This window comes from Aythya marila, assembly GCF_965140915.1.
Source record: "Aythya marila genome assembly, chromosome: 1".
Taxonomy (NCBI): Eukaryota; Metazoa; Chordata; class Aves; order Anseriformes; family Anatidae; genus Aythya; species Aythya marila.
Window position 1 is genome coordinate 159,794,475 of NC_139042.1, and position 24,640 is coordinate 159,819,114.

At 41.8% G+C, this 24,640-nt stretch overlaps 1 protein-coding gene across 2 annotated transcripts in view; it reads left to right on the top strand.

The window, feature by feature from the left end:
• The window catches only part of CRADD (CARD and death domain containing adaptor protein), a 77,521-nt gene that overhangs the window by 3,642 nt on the left and 49,239 nt on the right, over positions 1-24,640 (top strand). The gene's annotated exons all lie outside the window — the stretch shown is intronic.

Sequence of the window (24,640 nt, forward strand, 5' to 3'; positions counted from 1 at the left end):
GGAATGGGCTATAAAAAGTAATTTTCCTTAGCTGAACAGCGGTCTCTTCACCATCCATACCTGATTAATGTGTGCTTTATGTATGTTTTACGGTGTTTTGTTTCTGGACTGACAGAATTTTTATTTACTTAACTTTATTGTTATGATTTTTATGTTGTTTTAATTTATTTAGCAGCATATACTAATTAAGAATTATGTGCTTTACTGTGTTTATTGGAGTGCAAATGTCTAGTGTTATTATCTCCAAAATTACTAGCTCTTGCTTAGTATTAAAAAATAGTTTAGGAGCTAACCTAGTGGATGTTTTAAAGTCTTATTTAGTCAAATCCCTGTTTTTCTGATATTTAAATGTAGTTCTAAAATGAGTTTTCTGGATTGATCTTCATTCCAAAGTGGTTTCTTTACCAATATGTGCATGCAATTATTGACCTGTTTTCAAGTCAAGAAGACTGCTTAAAATACTTTCTTCTTGCCCTATTTTCTTACAACATGCATTAGTTGTTAAATAGGAGTAGGTAATGACAGTTAAATAGTGAAGTAGTTCTCATTTGGGAACATTACTTCTCACTAACCTTCCTTCCTTCCCCTCCAAACCTCCCCCCACCCCATTTGGATTTGGTCACATTAGGATGCACGTGATGTGTGATTTTTCCAGTGTCAGTGTGCTTTGCGTGAGTCTCTAAGCTTGGGAAGGAAGATGTGTGACTCAGGACTGTTGAACATCATGTGCACCTGCGTCCGAATTAGCTGCACACTCAAGAATGTTTTGTCAAGATCTGCTGGACAAATGTGGCATGATTTTACCTTAGGACATTTTTACAGAATATCACCACAGCTTGTTGCTCTGTTGGGCCTCTGTGGAGGTTGCTTTACACTTGCTCCACAGCTGCAGGGATGGTAAATAATCTTCAGAACTTTTTGGAGACCAAATATTGTGCGCTGCCCATGGGTGAAAACACCGTGAGCTGTCAGCACAACGCAAACTTGTGGTGTTGAAAGCTGTTGCTGTTATGACAGATCCCGTCATGCTCATGCTCTTTATTTGCCATACAAATCAGTGTGTGTGTTTGCTAATTGCCGGTTAAGCTGTTGAATAATCCTTACAGTTCCACAAAAACACACACAGCCATCGAGTACAGTCAAGGTCCTGTATTTTGTTACTCGAAAAATTGTTTCTGCTTTTATTCTTTCGACTGTTCTGTGGATTGCTTGTTCCTGATATATTGTGATTAACGTGCTGTATTTATGCATATCAGGTTCTCTGGTTTCGAGTGGGTTGACTGTACTTGATGTTGCCAAATCTTGTGTATGAATTAGAGAAGATTTCCAGATTAGATCAAAGGTTACTGTTATTTTTACTGTGGCAATGCAGAGTGTAAGAACAGGATAAGAGGCAGATAGCCAAGTCTGTTTTAATATTTGGGCATATTCTTTAGAAGCCAGAGAAAGAGAGCACCATCTGGGTCCTAATAAATGATGAGTGTGCCCTGAAATGAATTGGAAACTATGGTGACATCACCGCGGCTGATTACATGCAAGAAAATGTGGTTTGGGATAAAAAGCCTCGCTTTGCATTCTAAACAACAAACTTGTAAGCTTTTGTCTCACCAGAGTACTTGAGCATATGCTTGGCTTTAAGCATGGAAAAAGCCATTGGCTCTAATAAAACTGTAAGCATGCTTAAAATTAAATGTATTCTTTAGTGCCATGCTAGATAACTTCTACCTTATTGGAAACAGTTCTTATAAATGGTGATTTGTCACTGGCAATTTGTTCTAAAGAATCTATTTGTAATGAGAAGAGCCTTCTATGTACATGCTACATTTTTTTTAAACCAGAAGACTTAAAAAATTGAAATTGGTTTCATGGCCCCAGATTTTTAAGTCTTTATTCCTTCCAATCATGCATACTTATGGAAATCACATGCCTGCTGTTCACTTGTTTATGCTCAATTAAAATTCTGTTTACTCAAGCAAAATATTCTCAGTTTTTGCAGATCTTCTGCAGGATTAAGGACTGATGGCAAGTTGTTCCTTGAAGGAAGGTTTTATTTTGTAGTCTTTCACTTCTTACTGACTACATGCAGTATTTTTAAAGTCAATACAGGTATCCTATTACTTTATCTGTACGTGAAAACTCTGGCACATGCACAGTGATTTTTCTCTGTTGGCCTTTGGATTATTGTGCATTTGGTTCAAACAGCTCAGGCTTTCTGTCTTTTCTGTGGATCGGCTGAGAAATATACTTTGTTGGTTCCCATTTAAAAAAAAAATCACAACTGTAATTGTTAAGAAGCTTTTAATTTATTTTCTTCCCCTAGTAAAAGCAAAACAAACAAAAACAACCAAAGTAAACAGGACTTTCAGAAGAACAGAAATAAAAACATTTTTGGTGATGCAGTGCAATTATGATCTGGTGGACTGAGAGCTATGAAATGGAAGCCAAAGTCTGAGACGTAAACAAGACGCTGCCACTGACTCATCGTGAGGCTTGGGCATATTATTTTAAGACGATGGATTTGTCGATTCACAATTTGTGCAACGTGGTGTGATGTTCATGGAACAGCACAGAGCATGACTGTAAATTGGCCCACGGTTCAACCCAGGGTATGCTGTTTGGCTGCTTGCAAATAAATGAGCCTTAAAAGCTTTGACATGCTGAGTTTTATTGCTTAATATCAGTTTGACTAAAAAATAATAGTTCTATATGCTGTTAGCTACTGTAGTTATGAGGAGCACAGAAGACACCCTAATTCTGCAGAGCATGAGGAACAGTTTCCACTGGAATCAGGAGCATGACGTGCAGGCAGGTAGGGCTACTTCTGTCCATATAAATGCAGCAAAGAGATCCCCGGTTGCTTCCCCTTGCTTGTTTACTTTATGCATAGAGCAGCCTTTTGACTAGGGGCACTTTTCTCCAGTCTTGTACAGTCCTGTCAGATGGCAAATGGCACATCTTGAGGAAACCTTTTCTTAAGGTAGGGAAAACATAACTCTAAGTCCCAAAAGTGTCAGGAAGAAAACTGAGTGTGCTTTGGAGGTAAATATTTATGACTTTAATCGATTTCAATAGGATAAGGGTGTGTTTCTAGCTTGTTTAAAAACCTGTGATAAAACAGTTCACCCTATGTACAGTGTTATTGCAAGACTTACGAATCATCGTAAAGATCAACAACAGTTGTGAGCGTCTGTTTTTGAAGGTCATAACTTCTGCTGTAGTAAGAGTTAACAAAAATAGCGTCTGGTTCATTAGAAGACCATTGTTTTTTCTGCCCTAGTTTGGATAACTTTATGCCTTTGTCAGGAACATAAATCTTCAATATAGTATTATAATTCCTCTGATAAACTACAGCTGTTGGCAACAAAATTCCATTCTTTCTAGGAACAGCACACAGTTACCCAATATTTTTTGCACTGAGTAAAATAATGTAAGCTTTGAAGGCATTTGTTTATCGGAGTGTTTTTCTAATCTCTCTTAGCTCAGGAATTTCTTCACTCAAGTATTATATTACTATATATACTTTATGTTGCTGTAAAATTATTTACTTCTACAAGTGTTAGTACTGCACCTCTTTGTAGTATAGATTATTTCTCCACTCCACAGGAAATCACAGCATATTGAGAAAGAGAAAAATGTGAGATACAGCATTTGCCAGTGGAATTCTGCAGCAGCCGTTGCTATCCTGGCAAACATTAGTGAATTTGGGGCATGGAGTTACAGAATCATCTTGGAAAAGCTCTTTTGTCACAACAAGCAAGGAATATTTTCTAATGCGTGATTTCTTTTTCTTTTTCTTTTTTTTTTTTGTTGTTGTTGTTGTTGTGGTACATACTCAGCCATCTGCATTAGGATCCTGTTAGACTTGGGTGAGGCTTTTTATTTTGAACAGATTTTGGTGGGACTGGGTCTTTCCCTGGCTACATGTGGAGTGCATGTTTTTGTATAGCTCTGTAAAGCTTCGTGTTGTGTAACACTTTGGATGAAGCATGCAAATGCAAAAGAAAGCAGAACAAGTACTTTCGCTGAGAAAGCCATCCCCCCCTCCCCCCCAGCTTTACCAAAGTCCTTTTCCACATCTGGGTTGTAGATTTCTAAGAATTCTGATTCAAATGCAGCAGCTTTAGGACATGGGGAAGTTTAACATCTCTTCTTACCTTTTGTTGGCTGCTTCCTGACCTCTTCCTATCCTGCTTCCTCTCACCTCTAATGCAATGAGGAAACAGCCTGGTCTCTTGCCTTTTCCATTTGGATGTCAGATAGGAGAGCAGCAGAGAAATTCCTTTTCTCTCTCTAAAATGGTGGACAGAAGAGGGTGTTTTTTTCTTTCTTCTCTTTCCCTCCCCTCTCTTGTATAGTCCAGTGACAGAAGAGGGAGTTTCCTCCCGTGAAGGAAAGGGATGGGCTTAGCAGTCTTGGCCGCACTGGACTGACCTGGAGATGAAGGAATGCCCCTGTGCCACATCCCAGTGCCTGGAGGCTGTAGAAACTGTTCTCTGGTTCTCTTGAGAGATTCAATTCCATCTTTGTAGGAGAATTTCCCAAACACTTTTCCATATTCCCATCTCCCCTGAAAATCGGGTGTTACATTTATGGCTTTGGCTTTGTTCGTGACCGCAGTGAGGTCTGTGAAGTCTGGCATTAAAGGTCTTCACACACACTCAATAAACAGCATACATCGTGATATGGACAAGTAATCAGCTCCCTGGTTCTGCAGAGTGTTCTGCATATATAGTTCGCTTCTAACGTGCATATGACTGTAAGATTTTTATTTTTTTATATACTTTAAGGAATATTTTCTTTGTTGCTTTTTTGCCATGTTCATAAGCAGCTGTGTTTATGCTGCTTATGTTTAAGTTTTTCACTTTGAGAAGCCTAAGTCATAGGCAGCGCTGATAAGAACTGTAGTTTCCTGCCTAGTCTCTTTCATACAAGTTAACAGAAGGATATAATCATACTTGGTGTCATCCTCAGTAACACAGATACATGAGGCTAATAATAATAAAGATTTAATAAAATGTATAGTGCCCTGAAAACAGGAGAGGAGGAGTGACTTCTGTCGAGAGAGGTGTTTGGGCCAGCTGCACCTGATCAACAACTACTCATAACCAGTGCCACTAGGAGCAAGCAATGGCTAACAGGGAATGGAGGCGTCCATCTGCTGACCAGACCTGATGACTTCTGAGGCTTGCTGCTTCCCCAGGGGCTAGATCAGGGATATCAGAGAAATCACCAAGGCCTGTCTAATCATCAGACTTTGCTATTCTTTCATGTGGGCACTAGTAAAGTGAGAGAAAAAGAGAGAAAGCTTTGGGGGAACCTGATAGCAGCCTTCCAATGCCTGCAAAGAGAAAAGACATCAAGAAAAGACAGAGGCGGGATCTTCTCAGCAGTGTGTGGTGGGAAGATGAGAAGTGATGGGTGTTAGTTGAAAGGGGAGGTTCTGACTGGCTATGAGGGGAAATTTTTTCATAGTAAGGACAGTCAGGAAGTGGAGCAGAGACCCAGAGAGCATGAGCAGTCTTCATCCTTGGAGGTTTTCAAGACCCAGCTGGATAGGATGCTGAGCAACATGGCATGATCTCAAGCTGACCCTGCTTTGAACAGGAGGTTGCCCATGAGACCTGAGGTCTCTTCCAAATTGAATTTTCCTAATATGCTATGAAGCCTTCTTAAAAGAGCACTTTTGTTGCAGGCCCTGGTTCTCAGGGAATTTTAAGCACCCTGATACTTACTGGAAATGTGACACAGTAGTACAATGCAGAAGGTCTTTCGAGTGCAGAAGGAACAATATATTGATGAGTGGCCTAGATGGACTAAGGGAGGTGCTCTGCTGGCCTTGTTACTCACAGATGAGCAACAGTTCAGGGCTCTGCTAGTTAATGTCAGTCTTGGCTGCAGTTACCACACAGCACTGAAGTTTAAGATCCCGAGAGAAGTCAGGAAGGCATGTAGCAGAGCAAAGATCACGGACTTCACCTTGTTTGTGAAACTAGTCAATTGAACACTGTAGGATAAAGTTCTGAAGGACAAAAGCACCCAGGAGACCTGACTGATCATCAAGGAAAACGTCTTCAAAGCACGAAAAGAGTCCATTCCTATGTGCACAAAAAAAAAGAGCACAAAAACCAGGCATGGCAGGAGGCTGGTTTGGCTGTAAGGGGAACTTCCAACTGAGCTCATGATAAAACTACTACCTCTGCGGATGACAGGAATAGATTTTGTTTAATTTGAGTTAACCAAGGCTTTCCACATGGTCTCTTAGCATTCCAGTTGGGAACGTATGGTGTCTGAATGGGTGGACTGCATGGTAAGTGGATAAAAGCTGGACCACTGGGCTCAAAGGATGGTGGTCAGTAGTTAATTAATCAATTCTCTCTCCATTTTCCTCCTTAACTTGCATCATGGTATGATAAAATCATGCCAGCGTTTTATATTTCCAAAACCATGCATAGTTGCAGTCCTCTATGATCCTTGAAATCTTTTGTTAATTATTGCCAGCTTCCCACTGTTGGTCTTGTCTCAGAATGTGGCATGGGAACCACTGAAAATGCTTTGTGCAGACAATAATCATTGTTTTCCAGAACAGAGGGGAAATGCTCTACTAAGGGCCTGATCCTACAGCTTGATAAAGCCAGTTATAAACTTAAAAAACAAATAAACAAACAAACATGGAGATGTAGCTGTTATTTTTGCATTATGTTACCAGTATAGGCATTCTGTTGATACTAATTAATGCCTCTTGGTGTCTATGGGCACACACTAGTATTTACTTCAGAGTAACTGAGAGAAGTTCCTACTTAAGAATTATTAGACTTCTTTTCACAAGATTTTTCTTCATGGATATTTTCCTTCAGAGCTGTCCAGCTTGTATTTTAACACCTCCAGAATTGCCTTGGAGCTTTATCTGGAAATGCTTGTATAATCCTGGTAGTCCCGTTGTGGGGGGAAATCTATTGTCTTTTATAAAATAAGACTGGTAAGTCTGTTTTTAAGAAGAAACTGAAAAACAAACACACCCACCTTAGCCTGCATGTGTTGTGGTGGCTAGATGGCTGTCCAGAGTCAGTAAAAACATTAACTAGTGCCTCACAGGGAAAGCCTGGCTTCTCTAAGGTCATGGGCCAGGCTCCTGGTGACTAGATCAGGGCCGCTGATAACTTGATGATCAAGGACACTTATGATCTTACCACTGATGACTGAGATGTTCTCTCCACTGAAGGAGTGGATACACTGCTCTCCTCCCTACGCTGACACTATGTCTCGTCCTTCAAAACAACGTCACTTCTGCAGCTGAATAGCTATTACTAGTTCAGACCCCATGTGCTGTGGCATTTTGCCTGTTGACTGAGAAGATCAGCAGTGATGTGACTTCCTTCTCACTTGGAAATGTCACTTGTATGACAAAGGTCAGAAAGCTTCTCTAAGATACAGTTAATTATTTATGGTTGTTGTATCTTGAAGTCCTCCCTGCTTTGCCATACTTAAGTAAGCTTTCCTCACAGATTTGTTCACTTGGTTTTGGTCATATATGTTTATGTGAATTAGAATTAGAGCAACCAAGCAGCATTCATTGTAACTTCAGAGGGATGCAGCTGCACTTTATCTTGTTAGATTTAAGATTCTGTACACAAGACTTTTAAAGCCAATTTTTATCTATTTGGCAATTGTCTGTGTGAACAGAAAACCAGTCTTGTTGCTTTTTTTAGCCATTGAACCATTGTTCCATTATACAGTCAGATTTTCTTTTTAAAGTTTTCTCCCTGCTCTCTTTGTCTGTAAATAGGTTTGCGTTCCCTCACATGTTGACAAGAAGTTGTACATGTGTTTGATAAACATCTCTGTTTCACAGTGCTATGAACTGAAGTGAAGCTTCAGTGTTTCTTCCAATCTACATTTAGAGGAGGAGTTGATTTGATTTATATTACACGGTTTGTGTGTTCGGGAAATAAGCATTAATGCATCAGGTCAAGGGGAATAAATTGCCATTAGTACACCACTTCTTTTGGCAGCCTTCTTAATCTTAGTGTTTCACCACCTTGCCTGGGATTTGCAAAAGTGCTCAAACTTAACCCAACCCTCCACCCTTCGAGGTCAAGGGTAAGCTCCCTTTGGCTTTAAAGAAGGCAATTTTAGTCCTGTGCTGATGCTTTTGAAAGTCTTACCTTTCATTTGTAGTTAATGATGTGTTGAGCTTTTTAATGAACAGCCTGTTTCAGGTTTTGGATCTCTGTAATACATGTGCTACGGCTGGGTGGAAGGGCTTTGTGTAACTTCAAACAGGTAAAGGGTTAACGGAGTCCTCGCCAGCCCTGGGGCATCCAAAATGGGCAGTGATGCTGCCTTTATGCAGGGGTGTGGGGATCCTCAGCCAATTGACTGCTGAGAAAGGAAAGCTGGAGCAAAAGGTAAATCAGTACTTTCTAGTAGGTCTGTGTAAAGGAAGTATTTCTTCCAGTGTGATTCTGTTTACTGATGTTGATGGCAGTATTTGGTCAGCTCTTCAAAGAGGTATTTTCTTCATTCTCCACTCTTGCTTAGCTAATAAGTCATGTATTTCTCTGTGATCCAGTTATGGCACATCCCGTGAGAGATTAGTTTCTTCTTCCTGTCCTTGAACGGTGGGTGATTCCTGCGGTCACGGTTGCAGAATGCTCTCATAATCCCCTTGTTCCGTGTGCTCACCGGGGGCCTGACACATTCATCTGCAAAGCACTTGTTTTAAAGGCAACCTGAGTTTATGGCTAGAAATGCTAGTGGGCTGTTTGTAGTAGAACCCAATGCAGGATGACGGGGAAATAGCACTTGGCAGGCACCCGGATCCCAGAATGGGAAGCCTGCAGTCCTTCTCGCTTGGCTGCTGGATGTGCCCGCAACCAGGTCCATGGGCGCTGCAGCTTTGGCCACCTGAGTCCCTGCGGCATGCAGGGCATGTCCCAGGCCTCCTGCCTCTTGATGGCTGCTTGCCTCGGGGCATATGGTGTGGCAAGGTGAGGTGTTTCCCCAGCTATATCGCCTTGCGGGGCCGCATCTGCTGGGCATTCTCTACGCTACCTGCGGGCCCAGCGGCCTCCGCCAGCTGCTGGTGGCGGGACGAGGAGCCCGTGCCACCATTTTGTCCGGTGGTGCTGTGGAGACGGTGCCTCTTGAAGGAAGGGGCCTCCAATCCCTCGTGTTGTGGCTCCATGCTGGAACACTTGAATACTCGCATGGCCTGGCTGTGGGGAGGCTGCCGTGTGGCTAGCCTCATAGATACTGCCCTACACAGTGCACCTCTGCTGCATGTGACCACTGGGCCCTTCAACTTCCTTACATTTGTGGCACTTTGAGAGAGAGACTTGAGTTTGTACCAGATTAAAGCACTTCCTAGCAGTTGAAAGAAACATATCTAAGCCCCAGGAAGAGAGAGGATAGGGCTCGAGTTCCTCTCCTCCTTGCTCCTCCTTCCTCCTATGGGCTACTTTAGGCAGCTTCTCAGTTGGCGATCTGGCCTCTATGAATCCCATTCTTAATGCACCTAAATTTCCCCAGAAATTGTACATGGATTTTAGGGAAATAATTCAGACCTGTCCTGGGAGAAAGGGATTGGTGATAGTGCCGTGCTTCTGCCTTGTATCTGACACCAGAAGAATTGACGCTGTGAGTCCTATATTCATTTATCACTACTTGCTTATATTTTGCATTTACCCTAGTTCTCTTACATGGCAATATTTTTGTACATTTAATTTGTTAAGTAAGTGCACGGTCTTTCTTTTCCTATGGAAACTGTAGATGCATACACCTCACTTGTCTTTTTGAAGTTGTTACACATGTTAGGGTTTCTTTCAGCTCCCAGTATGATCAGTAGGTGGAATATAGGTAAGAAAAACACACTAATACCTGCTTGGCACGAATGTCTACCCTTTTATTAAAAGGCTGTTTCCATACTTTGGTAAAATTGAGTTGGCCAGCTACTGGTATGGCACTGCATTGGTCTGGTGCTTTGCACAAGACAAAGACTTGAAAGGTCATTTTACATGGCATCCATATCCCAATTAGTGGAAATGTCTATTGCTAAAGTTGGTTTAATTGTAATAGGTAATTAGAGGCTTGAGTGAATATATTTTCTTGTTAGACTGATCCTGTGGACATTTGTTTGCGTGCCTGAATGCATGTAGGCATGCTTGCTGGCCTTGACTGGATTACGTGTGTCAAATCTTACTTCAAGTGTCTGCAGGACTGGGCCACAATGCTTAAACAGTCTGAAGGAGTGAAAGCAACTGTGACTGAAGGATGCACAGAGTACAGGGGGATATTATAAGGTATTGTGTGTCTGCTTTGGATTTTTTTTAAAATCAATTTGTGACTTACAATAGTGAAAAAAAAAACACAACAGAACATAAAAGTATTTAGAGAAAAAGGGAATCTCAGTAGTGTGGTACCTTCCCTAATATCAGGAAGAACTGGCATGTAAACCTGCTGTTCACTTGCGTTTCATGCACTAGCTTGCTACACAACAAGGTGTTTTCATGGCTAATGCTGATCAGAGGCATTCCTAGTGTGATTATATGTCGACTGCAGCGTTCATTGTGCCTCTGGTATGTGCACCCTCTTATAAAATTCTTTGCATACCAGGCTTGAGTTTAGAAGATTTCTTCTTGTTTGTTTTGTGAAGCCAGATAAGAAAGGAACTGTGATTTACAGCCTTGAACTTACGATTGAACAGCTTTCACTTCCACTGCTCAACAGCCCATGCACTTGGTAACATTCCTTCTGTATCACGGAGTATTTTTGTTGACAGGGATTACTTTTGGCTTAAGAAAGCAGTGCACTGCGTTTTTCTCCTCTTGTTCTACCTGTCCAAACGTACTACTACTTCCTCTCCAAAACCTTTTTGATAAGTGCTGAAAACATTTTGGGATTTTTTTTTTTTGCATCAATCTCGGTAATATGAGCAATGGTAATATGTTGAGATTCTCTGCGCGTCTGTAATCATCTGTAAATGTTAGAGAAGTCAGAATTAGCCTTTCGTTTTTGTGCATAGACCTTCCACGTGGGTCCTCAACATTAGATTGTGTGTACATGTCAGTGTCCTTCCCTTTTGATTGTGTCCCCCAAGATGAAGTTCACCATCGTACACTTCTTGACCTTTTTTTTTTTTTTTTTTTTCCAATTTAAACATTTGGAATGCTATCAAATATCAGGTATTTTTGTCCATAAAGCTTCAGAGGCCTCAACTAAGGAAATGTATGGGATGCCTGTATCTTAATACGACTTTGGGATCAGCTGATTCCTCCTGGTATGGACTGAGGAAAAATTGTGAATTATTTCTTCAGGATACAGCATTATCAGTGCTTCTTGTACTAAATAATTTGCTGTCAGGTAAAATTGCAAACCCTCTGGTTTATGTATAAACAGACGCTGTTTTTTGTACTTACTGTCCTTACTTTGCGGGTTCATTCTGGGAAACTGTCAGCAACATTGTCTGAGATGTACATATCCAGACAAGTTTGGAGCTCTTAAGGCTTCATCACTGGCTTGCATTACTGTCTGTGGGATGATCGTGAACTCTTTCCACAAGCGGCTCAGGAGTGCTGGAGAACACCATTGCACTAACCAGAAGTCCTGGAACTGGGGCCAAATAACTGTTAATCCTGGAGCATCTGAGTGGGAACACAGTTGCAAAACATCCGTATTCCTGGTTGAGGAGGGGGAGGTGGTAAGAGACTGTACTGCCAGGTGTTAATTAGCTTTCTGATGTAGCACCAGCTGATGTTTGTGAGCTTATAGGCTTTGCACTGATAAACATTTTTTTTTTCTCCTGTTGCATGCCTGAAGTGTGGCTTTTTGCTTTTTCTAGTGCTCAGTTCCTATTGACTGTACAAGTCATTGCTGTAGCCCGATTTCCTCCCTTAGGGCTACCACCATTTAGTTACTCAGACTGCCAATTTCATCTTGTGCATCAAGAAAAGCCTTTACAATACCATGCCATTAATGAAGAGTTACTCTCTGAAAAGATTAAGTCCTTTGGTTTATTTAGTAAGCTAACACATGAGCAGGGTGTAATATCTGCTGGAACATCACCTGTGTTCCTATACCACTTCCATGTGTGCCTGATTCTAGTTCACTTCTTGACAGTCCTTGCCTAGTTCCAGTCATTTGTGCCTTTTCCTCATTCTGGATAGCTTTTTCCTTCTGATTGCACTACTTCCACATGCACAGCCCTTGCACGGATAAGTTAGCATTATAATATATAGCTGATTTAATTCTGAGACAAAAACCACATTGGTCATACATATCAGTGAAGAGTTCAATAGCATTTCTGTGAACAAACTGAACATCTTTATTGCATCTTTTTTAAAGATCAAAAAGCAAAGTCATTACTAGGACCTTACCTTAGAATTGAAAGTTCTGCCTCTGCAAGATGTTTGGAGTATTTCTTGTCCTTTCTCCCAAGTCCACTGGTATCATGAGGTTACAAACAAAATTCCCTTGGCACACAGAATATACAGAAAAAGTATTGAGAATTGACTGGTTTGCTTCACCATAGGGAACTGCTATCAATGTGCTTATTTTCTTCGTTGCACCAAGTAGACTATTACATTTGGGTTTTTGGATGTCATTTCTTCCTTGGTTAAAAATTGTCCATGCCAGAATAACCATAAACTATCCCTCTACTACGAAAGCTGTTCATCCTTCTTTTGCAGTAGTAACATTCATGCTTGCCCTTGCCATCGTGGTCTTTTATCTTTTCCAGATTGCAGTGTATCTGCTATAAATTCTAAAGTACAGTTGTGAGTCCTGCTTCGTCTTTAAATCACTGCAGCTGTGTAGCAGACACTCACCGATGACGGGATACTATGCTTTATGTATTTCCTTACCTTGGTTTTAAAAAAGGGGCTTTCTCAAGACTTAATCATAGTCCTCTCCTATCCTTGCAGAGCACACATTATGAACTTGTCGCTGTTTGTGACAGGCAAATCTTTGCCTCACCTTGGAGCTGTAGAGGCACATAGGCTTTGATTTTTTTTTTTTTCCCATCTGTGGGATGCGTTATGTTATTAGGAATATTCCTGTTCATATGGAAGCCTTGTAGCTGCTCAGAAAGCTTCCTTACCAAGAAGTCTTAGCTGAAAAGGGAGGGATGGCTGAGGTTTTACTGTGCTGCTCAGTATATCCACTGAGTCAAAGAACTCACCATTAACCTTTCCTAGGCTCTCTCAATCTGGACACCCATTACAGTGAAGGCAGCTTCACTGGGAGAATCCAAACAGTGGGGTAGGAGTCCTTTCGCTGTCCTGTTTCCAGACAGAGAGGTGCCAGGTGGCATCTGCTAGTTCCCTACATGACTTTGGGAAGGGATGCCAGGGATGCCTTGTGTGGGCACTCGGTTCATGCATTTTTGAATCTCTTGACCCTCAAGTCTCTCTCTTTCTTCCTTTTTGTCATATGCAGTCATTTCCATGGCTTCTCCCACACCTAGCCCTCTGATACTTGCCCCAGGTGGGCAAGCTGGTCAGAACTGTGTTCAGGAACAGATGTCCACAAACCCCATAAGCTGAGGGACGAGCGTTTCATTCCAGGGTTTTCGGTGACTGCCTTTTTAGGCATAGGTTTTTAGTGCTCGGTTTGATCTTTTGATGTGACTGGGAGTAGCTAGTCAAAGTTCTATCTTTTAACACCACAGTCATAGTTATTTTCATGCAAAGTGATAATGCAACACGTACCTGAAGAAAGTGCATATGCCGTGTCTGGAACACAGAAATGGATTACCTCAGAGGAGGTGGAGGCAGAACGCAATCACTCAAAACAAGCTATGATTTAGGATCAAGATACGGGAAATGTGCTATCAGATAATCTTCCCCCCTCATTCCAGATTTATAAAATAAGGATTGGCGTCGGCACACAGAGGCGGTTGGTGCTTTAGGAATGCCAAAGAGGAGGTAGTTATTTGACAGAACTACTACCAACTCCATGCTTGTTTTTGCCTGCAGGTTATGAGAAAGTGTTGAGAGCTGTTCTCAGCTTTTAGAGGGTCACCTTTCTTGGTAGCTTGAATTCAGAATATACATACATAAAAGTAGTTTGTTTCCTATGAGAAATTAACCTGGTTAAGTAGATGAAAAGAGTTGGCTCAAGAGAATCGGTGCTACTGGCAGACCATGATTCTCTTACCTTGCGGAGCACCCAGCCTGCCTGGAAATGCTTGGTGCTGGGAGGAAAAAGAAAAACAGCCAAATCTGATGCTGTTCTTGACGTCGTCTTATGTGGAAATCTGCGTGATTGAATTATATTCGGTACGGAAGAAAGCTAAATTGCTTGTCTTAAGAATTGTTTTAAATCATTTTCTCCTTTTCCTCGGTACAAATTGGGAGTGTTACACTGTAGGCAGCACCCAGCTGAGCAGGCTTCTCAGAAAAGCTTCTTGCCCTTTGAACAAGGAGTACTTAGCAGCTGGAGCTTTGCCCCTGTACAGAAAGTGTGAGTGTTATATTTACATTGTAAAATACACCAGCACTTAATTCCAGGTTCATTTTCTTCATGACAAAAGCCAGAGGAAAAGCTGAAATTTGGTTTTTGTCTACAGCTGTTTTTTAGAGTTTCAATTAATCTTCCAAGCCTTGTAATTGGTTTAGTTTAATTATGAAGTCTTGAAATGGAGTTATAAAAGATCACTGCTGTTTGGAGGTGAAGCCAATTGTAACTCTTTTTGCTACAAGCTGAAGATTCAATTATTATTATTTTTTTTTAATTCTGAACACAAATCAACTCTTTGAATATCATGAAAAGTTAAGGTAAAGGTGCTCTTGATGTATGCAGTCCAGTCCATTCTGTGTTATCACATTTCTTAGTATTTGTTTTCTGGTGGACCATCTAAAACAGGAACTACATAGAGGTGGAATATATTTTTTAGTAAAGATTTTGTAAACCAGCAAACTTCTGGGTTTGGCAAGATTGTGTTTTTATAGCTTACTTGTTCTTTACATGATGTGGGTTTGTTTATTTGCTTTTTCTGTGGTTGGACTGTAATCTGTAAAGAAAAATACACAATAGGACCTTTAAACAGTGAGATGAAAATAATTTAATTTGCTAACAATTTATTTCAATTGATGTAAAAAACCTCACCTATGAAGTAGAAGTCATTGTATCACCTGCTGACTTTTACAATTATACATTTTCAGGTGAAGGTGCTAGATTTCTGGTCTACTTTGTGACGTGCCCTGTGAAATATACAGGGAAAAGCTGAGCTATAAACTGAGTTAGTGTCAGGTCACATCTCATGTTCCTCCCAGGCACTAGGACTAGTGAGAGCTCTTTTTAATAGGGACAAAACTCCCAGACTTCTTGAAGCCTAACAAAGGTATCCTTTTTTATTAAGAAGTACATAAATAAAATTAAAACTAAAAAAAAAAAAAAAAAAAAAAAAAAACACACACACACAAAAAAAACTTGAAAGCCTTGATTTTTGCATAGGCGCTGTACTCATAGGCACTGAAGCTTTTGCAGTAGTACGTGTTTAAAACTCGTAAAAGAAGATACAGCCGATGGGTGTAATGCTGAAGATATTTAGGCCCAGGGATGCAGAGGCATGATGTTTTAGAGCATGCATTTTCCAAAGATTCAAAGTTTTTTTGCAAGACACTTTTCAGTGCTGGAGGGGAGTTTAACACTGGGATGAAACCGAGGTGTGCCATGCATTCATATCTCACCACGGGAGACATCTGTGGTAACTACATCAGTTTTTCTAGCATTTCAGCAGATTGTGATCAGTACGTTGTATTGCATTTGGAAGAGAATGGTCTGAAGTATATGTAGTCGTTCAGCTGAGCTCATGGTTTCAGTAGCTGCAAAAACCTCAATTTTCCTTTATTTAACCTGTTTTGATTTGACTGCACGATGTTATCCTTATCCGGGTGTTTTTGTCTTGTGCTGCTCCCCTGGAACTGAGATAAGGCTCGCTGCTGGTAACGTCTGGCGCATTAATTGCCATGTTCTGCCTCGACTTGACTGCTTTAAAAAATGACACCACACAGTTGACTTTTCAGGAATAGTTGCTTTTTTATATGGTTCAGTTTCCTCTATCAGCAAGTACCATTGCTGCTTTACTCAGTTTTATTTTCTTCAGAATTTCTCAACCAAGTGATTTGCGGCCCTTGAACTTCCTAAACTATTCTGTAATTTACTCTGCGTGCATTTTAATCTTTCTGCAGGACATGCTGACTGCCCATAAAATGTTTGGAAAACGAATTTCCCCTTTTAACTCAATAACAAAACCGATGTAAGAAAGCTAATGTGACTGTCTGCGAGCTCCCAAGGGTGGCTGCGATGGGCCGCGGTTACACATGCCATCCTATTGTTCTCCTTCCTAAAACAATGTCACCAGAGAAAATGGGGCTTAGCTGGTTGTTTACATGAAGTTGTGCCTGCTGAAGAGAGATTCAAATGGAAGACTCTGGTCTCGATCTGGACCATGACTAAATTTCGTCTGGGTGCCAGCCCAAGAGCCTGAAACACCAGGTCTTTGGAGGCCCTGTGTGAGATCCTTGCCCCTCCCGGGGCACCCCAGGGAGTCCCTGCAGCCTGGCCGCTGCGTGGGGTGGAGGTAACGCTTGGCTTTCATTTCTTAGCCATGGGGGTCAATATTTTCAAGCCCTCCCCCATTCATCATGAAGAATATATATATTTTTTCGTCACAATGACCAAGAACAATGTGACTCCCTCCACACGGCGTCGGGCTGGTTAGTTTCTGAGCAACGTGCAAGGATCCCCGTATTACTGGGTGAGGAGAAAAACCTCTGCCATTTAAAATTCCTTCCCTACCTTCCTAGGGTTAATGGTCGCATTTAAGTTGCGGAGCACGAGAAAGCTTATTTTGGTATTTAGGACAAAAAAAGCAAAAAAAAATTTCCTCTGTCTGTTGGTGCCCCCTTGGTTTCGGTTTGATCTCGTGTCAGTGCAGAGCAGAGCCCCGCAGAGCGCTCGCCGGGCAGAAGGTTGTTTTCTTAAAACATGTGCAGCATTTTCACTGTATATTCTCTTTTAAATGGATTTTAAAGATCATTCCAAGCAGCATGCCAGGGCTTTGAAACAACTCTCCTGGCCTATTCTACCAATTCCTCCCGTGTATTTCTAACCTATATTTGCTGTCAAACTCGTGGCTCGGACTTTCTGTGTTGCACCGACTCCGGCTTCAGGCAGGCACCCGACCCTTGCTGTCTCGGCTCGTTTCCATCCCCAGGTCAAGCACCGCGGCCCATTTGCAGTTCTGCCCTTGCTGAACTAGCACGGAGGGCTGCTGCTGCGTCCCTGTGGGTGCACACATGTACTTACTGGCAGTAGCAGGCTGGTTACTCTTTCCTCAGCATGTTAAAATCCTGCCTTTTTCCTGAGTAGGCACGCTGATAGTGCCCAAATCTTTCACGATTCCCCACTTTTCCTTGAGGTTTATCAGCCCTCACGTTTCAGGCCGGTGCTCAGATTGAGCCCAAATGCACGTTGTTCAGCTGCTGCTCGCCTTGTCACAGCCCTCCTCCCTTGCAATAATTTTGCCTTTACACCCAGCTGTTAATTTTATCCATGTGCTTGCTTGCCTTTGTGCTGCAGTCTTTTAATCATGCCCGATCCAGGCAAGCAGGATGGTTTGGGAGTTTTATTCTCAGTTCCACGACCCGTTTTAAGCCTGGCCTCGGGGAAGTTGGCCTGCTTTGCCTTGTGCTCAGGGCAGGTGGTGGTGGTGGCCACGCACCTCCTGCAGCCCCCGGCTGGGGCACGTGGGACCTGCGGCATCTCGGGCATCGCAGGGCACCGCTGGATCGCCTGCCTCGTCCCCGTCCCCGGCCAGATGGACTCGAAATTTATAGTTCTGAGAAGCTGGAGTCCTTCCTTCTGTATGGCTGCTTTTTTTGGTGGTGGTGTGCTTTTTTTTTTTTTTTTCTTTTAAACTTCAAGATGGGGGTACCTAATTTAATAAAGGATTCGATCAGCTGGAATGAGCACTTTTGAAAGCAGCACACGGCAGAGGCTTCCAGGAGGAGGCCAGATGCATGAGCCGGCTTTAGGAGGGAGGAAGAATGAGGCAACTGTAAAATAAAAGGCGTCTAATGTAGTTAACATACAAATACTGTGCTCAGAATGAATAGTCTGCTCTCTCTCTTCATCATGCTAGGGCATGGTGGTGTTTCAGACCTCGCCAGTCCTTTGCTTTGAAGATGTTTAATGCTTTTTGACAGGTGACTGGTTGGGTGGCGTCTGCTTTTCTCAGATTAAAAAATAATAATAATAAAAAAACCACCTGCTTTGCCTTTCACTCAGGGCCTGCAAAGGGTTAAGGACTGCTGAATGCAGACATATATGGTGCTGTATTGATATAATGTACTTTGTAATAGAAAACAGAACTATCCAGGTCAAATATCAATAACATTCTATAAGCCTTTCTAGGAAAATATAATTAAAACCATTCAAAGCTGTTTCCCATAACTGAATTTACTGTGTCTTATTGACTTCGGTCCCACGTCTACAGTGTGATATTATTATTGACTTTTAGAGTTCTGCCTATTTTAGAAATAAAGAAAAACACAAACTCAGGTGGTGGTATTCAAAAATCCATTAGAAAACCTGCCCTCCCTTTCTCCTTGAAGTAAGGATCACCTTGTATTGTTCGAACAGCAAAATGGTGGGGTTTATCCCTTGGTTTCATTTAAGCTGTCACGGTCCCACTGAACAGAGCTAAATCAGTGGACCATCAACCGAGAACCTCTCCCACATCCTACATTTAAGCAAGTTCCCAGTTTGCACCCAAGGCTGCTGATTACAGCACTGCCCCTGGTTTTATTATCAAGCTTCATTCACTTGTTTTCATATTGAATATCACGAATAGGATCTAGAGTAGGAAGTTCACTAAATTGGTTAAATATTTCGGAGAGAATGACTTTGCTTTTCTAATTCCGTCCCTCCCTCTCCTCAAAGCAAATACTTTGTCATATCATCTGCATTTAAATCATGAGTATAATCTTCCAAGCATATAATTTTCACAATAAATGCATTTTGTATATTCAGTAAGTTCTTAAAAGCTATTTGCTAGCACAGCCTCTTCAAAATAAAAAAAAAGTGCATCACTCCCAAAAATTGAGTAAAAACCTGATACTATACCATATTCACTAATTGTATTTATTCTGAAGACTTGCACAAAATAATGAGTATGTTTGTATTTTTTACACAAATCTAGTGGAATGATTTTTAGTTATAAATACTAATAATGTGGAACTGTTTCTGCAAGTATCCAGAGCCTAAGAAAAATCTTTTCTGAGGATAGTTTTGTTATTGTTGTTGGCTGTGGGTAGATTAGCACTCACTGGTTGTCACACAATCTTTAATGAATATTTAAGATTTTGGAAGAAGTCAGGTGTCCGTATATATGTATAAACTAGGTGTATGCCCACACGCGCGTATATGTGAAGAAGAAATGGGCATAGAGCCTTACACAGGGTTTAAATGCATGCTTCCTTAAAATTCAGTGCACTCATTTAACATCGGTCTGATTGTACTGAAATCAGGATTTTCCCAGAAGTTGGTAGGGGTTGCACCGTAGCAGTGAGAAGAATTTGGTCTGCTTCCTTCCTACTTGAATTGCAATATATTGGGGATGTTTGTGGCTCACCCGGAGCAAGCACCTAGATTTAACATGAGCTTGCTTTATAAACATTTAGACATTTATTGGTTATGACAGCCTAGAATATTTTTTTAGTCCAGTAATGTTTTGTGCTTTTTATGTTGCTAGAGCTTAATTGCTAAAATAAAGAGCAGCCCTCATGTCCAGGGACAGAAAGTGGTAGCACTCTGAAAAATCTCATGATTCGTGGTAAATGTGCTCCCAAAGAGATGAGCTAAAAGAAAATCATTCTGAAAGTAGTGAGAGCTGAGCAGGAATATTGTGTGTGAAACAACAAAATCTATTTTTTTTTCCTTCAGCAATTATCTTTTTACTTTATTATAACTTCATAGATGCATGTGAAGTTGGTAGAGAAAATGCTTCTGTATGAACCATAATTTTATTCCTTGTGCTGTCAAAATTGCTATAATTCTGTGGCTGAGTTTTTAAAATTACAAATTTAAAATTAAAGATTATATGAGCTCATGTCTTTTTGCTGTTTGATCTGAATGCTCAGCTGTGAATTCATCCGGGTGAATAGTACCTTAATTTCTTTTCTTGTTCAGTCAGTTTGTCTGCAAATTGTAGGCAGGTCTGAGCCATGCTTTTTGTAGTTAACTTTCTGGGAAAAAATAAAAACAGCACCACAACCCACCCTAAATAATTCAGTTTATGCTCTAGCTATTTGCTTAATATTGTAATAATTATTTTTATATCTATTTTTATTTTTTCCTCATGGTATTAGAAACTACATTAGTATGTAAAAAAGACCGAGAATAAATAATTTAAAAATCTTCAGGGCTCCGATGTGAATTTCGTTAGTTCTTCTCATTTATATTTTCCTCACGCCTAGCTTAAAAGGGGCTCTGCTTTCTGGTTTTGTTTTGATGTACATCTTCTCTAAATATAGGGGTGGCAGTGCTGAAGTACGTGCCAGGAGGAATCTGTAGGGGCTTTTGATGTGCTGCGCTGTTGTTCTCTTACTTTTAAAGCAAAATGCCCCCAAACAGTGGTGAACAAGCACCCAGGCTGGGCAGAGGCTGTAGATTTGCACTCACCCAGTTCCTTTTCAAAACGAGTAGTGCTGTGCTGTGCCATTTCAGGAGGCAGCATTGCTTACAAGCACTATAGGATCATGAAATGCTCTGCATTAAAACTTCCGTCTTTTAGCATACAGGTGGCAGTAGGAAGATTAAACCCCGCAGAAGAATGTTACTGCGAGACGGCAGGAAAAGCAGTCTGGGTCTGACCTGCATCACTTGTTTTCAGTGTAAACTTCCCCCGCTGCCCCCCCCCACTCCCCCATTTTTCCCATAACCGATGGATACTTGGAAAAAACATTGTTAAATCAATTTTTTACATGCGTGTATAAATTTGGCCAAGTCAATTACTTGTCTGGGCCTGCTACTTTTATATTTTTAACTCTGCTCTTACTTGCAATGTGAGAAGCATCACTGCAGTATGCAGCAAAAAATGTTGCTGCAGTAACATATGCAGTTGCCTATTTTTTCCAGCTGCAAATTAATTATTCCCTTTATCTTTAGGATTATTGTAGAACGTTGTGATTTTATGATTATTATCAGGCCTTTTGAGGTAGTTAGAATATCATGTAATTCTTTTATGAGTTCAGAGACCAGACTTTACTGTACAAGAGTGGTTAATGCGCATGGATACACCCCCAAAGTTTCCAGTAACAATTACATTCCAAGAAAGGTGCTAAATATATTGCTACCAAGAATCTTCTGGTTTTTTCCTCCCTCGATCTTTGATGTCATCTGGGAGTGCCAAGAATTTTCACTTCACCTACTTAAAACATTTAAATGTGAGTATAAAATTTGCTTCAGAATTTATTCTCCCCGGGACGCTTGGTTCTGTGGCTATCACCTAGCAAAAAAAAAAAAAAAAAAAGGCCCGCTGCATTAAAAGCGAGTCGTCTTTGTGTCAGGGCTGCGGGAATAGGTCCGCAGTCGCAGGCAGTCCTTCGTGGTGAAATGATCCTGCAACCGTGCGAGGCTGCTGGTGCTGTTCCTCCAACCAAAAGCTCAGCTACAACGGCACAGACTCCTGGAAGCAAAGTTTGCAAGATCGCTTCTGATCCCTTGTTTACATTTTACCATTCGGAGATGTAAACTGCTCGATAGTGTTGTGCTCCGTGTCTGTTTGAATTCGGGGAGATGTTAGCATTGGGGGGGGGGGGGATGAGTTCTTAATGTAACTTTTATATGCCCAAAGCAAAAGCTCTAAATGGGTTTGAAAGTATGATATACTTCTTTAGGTCAGCATTATACTTGCTGTACTGTCTCTACCCATGATTACTTTGCAAAGTGAGAGCAGATGATAATTGGGGTAGTTTGCAGGCAATAATAACCTGCATTTTCTCACAGGAACCTTAGTAACAGCGTGACATAATGAAGGTGAAAGCAAATTGAATTAGAAAAACAGCAAACATTGTGTTTTATAACCCAAAATAAAATTCTTCAGCAGCAACTAGCCCTGTAATGTAATCCAATCTGTTTTAATACTGAGATTTTTCCAAGAAAGCAGGAAACAGTAAAGGGTAAGGCTTTCAAACCTCTGCTGTTTCGTTTACAGATCCCTTGTGTTAATTTAATGCTTCTAGGGAACTGGGGCTCTTTCTTTTTCTCAGAATCCCTTCTCTAGGAAATACTGAGTGGTGTGGCGCTGAGAAGCAGTCATGGTTTACAACAGATAAGCCAAAGGACCTGGCTTCAAATTCCACACTTCTTTGAGAAAACAAAACACGCCAATGTGTGTTCTCTCTAAAGCTGGTGATTTCTTGCTCGCATACTACAGAAAATTTACCTTAGAAGGAGCATAGCAGGCAACCTTGTGGGCACCGACTCTCCTCCCCTTCTCGTGTCCCCGCAGTGCATGCATCAGCATCGAATAGTTCTGTGCAATAAGATTGTTAAGCGCAGAAGATAAATATTTACAGCTGATACTTTTGAGGCATTGCCCTGAAAGTTTTGCTGGCACAAAATTCACGCTCCTGCCGATGTGGCCATGCGAGCTACAACCCTGGCAGATGTTCTTGCTGCCCCTTCCCAAACCCTGGCCGTGTGTTTTCCCTCTCCTTTCCTCCCACCAAACCAGAGACGCCCACCTGGAAAACTGGATTTTGCAGAGAAAAGTAATTCTGTCTGGAAAAAAATAGAATGAGTCGCTTGCAAAAACAGTCTAGCTGACATCAGCTGCGTGCTTATTTGTAGGCTTGCTGTTTAGCAGGCTTTAGGAGATGCTGGGGCAGGGCATGTTTTGGCCTTTCCTGCTTTTCCTCGTTTTGCTGGTACGAAAAGAGGCTTCAGGGTGTGAATTCTGGACTTGGAGCAGTTCTGGCTTCTGGGGTTTTGTTGGTTAGGGGCACTGGATATCATTTGCAGGGTGGTGGGGGCTTCAGGGCACCATGGGGGGTGTCTGCAAGGTGACAAAGCCCCACCAGCCCCAGTGCTCATCCCACACTGCCTGAGGAGGAGCAGCAGCTACATGCAGGAGGAGACTCCTGGAAGGGGACTGCGGCTGGGGCTGCCCTCTGAGGGGCTGTGGGTGAAGCAGGGGGTGGCAGAGGAGAGGCAGTGGGATAGCAGGCAGAGCAGGAAGAGCCAGCAGTACACCAGCCTCCTGCCTGGCCTGCCTCTCGCAGGGTGTGTGACACACGGGGGAAAGGGGAACCGGGAGTAGGGAGAAGAGCTGCTGGAGCTCGGGGAAGGGGAAGAAAAGGTGTTTCCCCAAGCGTTTCATTGCTCACATCTTGTTTTTTTCCCTGCGATGTCTAAACGAGTAATTAAAATGTTGTGGTAATGGGCAATAAACTAAATTAAGTAAAATTTCCTGAGCTGGGACTGTTCTGCCCACGACAGGAAGGGAGAAGCAAAAATTAAGAACATGCTTTGTAAGCAACAGCCTCTCCTGTCTTCAGCTGCAGTTTGGCTGCCTTGGGAGATTTTCAGGAGCTTTGTTCTTGCTGTGACACAGAACATCTTGACAGATTGATGCTTTCCCTCTGGTCATTGATTTTTTTCATTATGATGTATAGACAGGGTGAATATCAAAGGCTGAGCTGTATCCTCTCACAGTCCCTGGGAAAGCCAAAAGGGTCTTGGACTCACATGCAGGGAGCAGAGGTTTGTCAGGAGGGAAGAGCTTTGCACTAAATCACACATTCTTAGTCCCGGCCCCACCTCCAGTGCCATACAGCTTAGGAAAGAAAATTTAGCAAACAGTCTTCAGTGTAACATCGGGAATCCTCCTGCCAAGCCGGAGTAGGTGCAGGTCCTGTAGGGGCACGCTCAGTGTTTGGGCTGATGGTTGTGAAATTGGTAGTTCCTGGAATCAACACCAGAGTGGGATGTCGTGGCATTCTCGAGATTACCCAAGATCAAGGAAGTGTCTTGGGAATCTTCTGCAGTGACAGCTGTTACTCCCACATAAGCAGAGGGAGACAAATCTCATGATGTGGCAGATAAAACACCCCCCTGACTTTCTTCTCAAATCATCTTTCCGGGGTTTGGTATGGGAGGGAGAGCACTGCATCCATTTCATTAGCAAGTTCAATTTATGCTTACGCTGTGTATTAGAAGAGCTAATATTGAGGAGTACTGTGAGCAAAAAAAAAAGTTCTGACTTTAGAAAGTAGTGGCATGCTTATGAGTGTGTGGCTCAAACTTGTAGCAATTTCAGAGCTTCTCACTTCATTTACCTTTTGCAAAGGTGCATGAATCCTGCAAATAATTCTCGATAATGCAGCAGCATTGTCCCTACCAATTATGGAAACAAACTTCGAGAAACAAATTGGCTACTGTGTCAAGAATTTGCAAAATAAACTTCCTCTCCCTGTCATTTCCAGATTTTTCTGTTGTTTTGTCTTCCTTGTGTGTAAGCTGTTTGGGGCTGGCAGTGTTGTACACTGTCACCGATTTCTTTCAGGCTGTGCGTTAACTCTTTGAAATATCACATCATGTGTGTATTTTTTGCATGAACAGAGGAAACAGGAACATA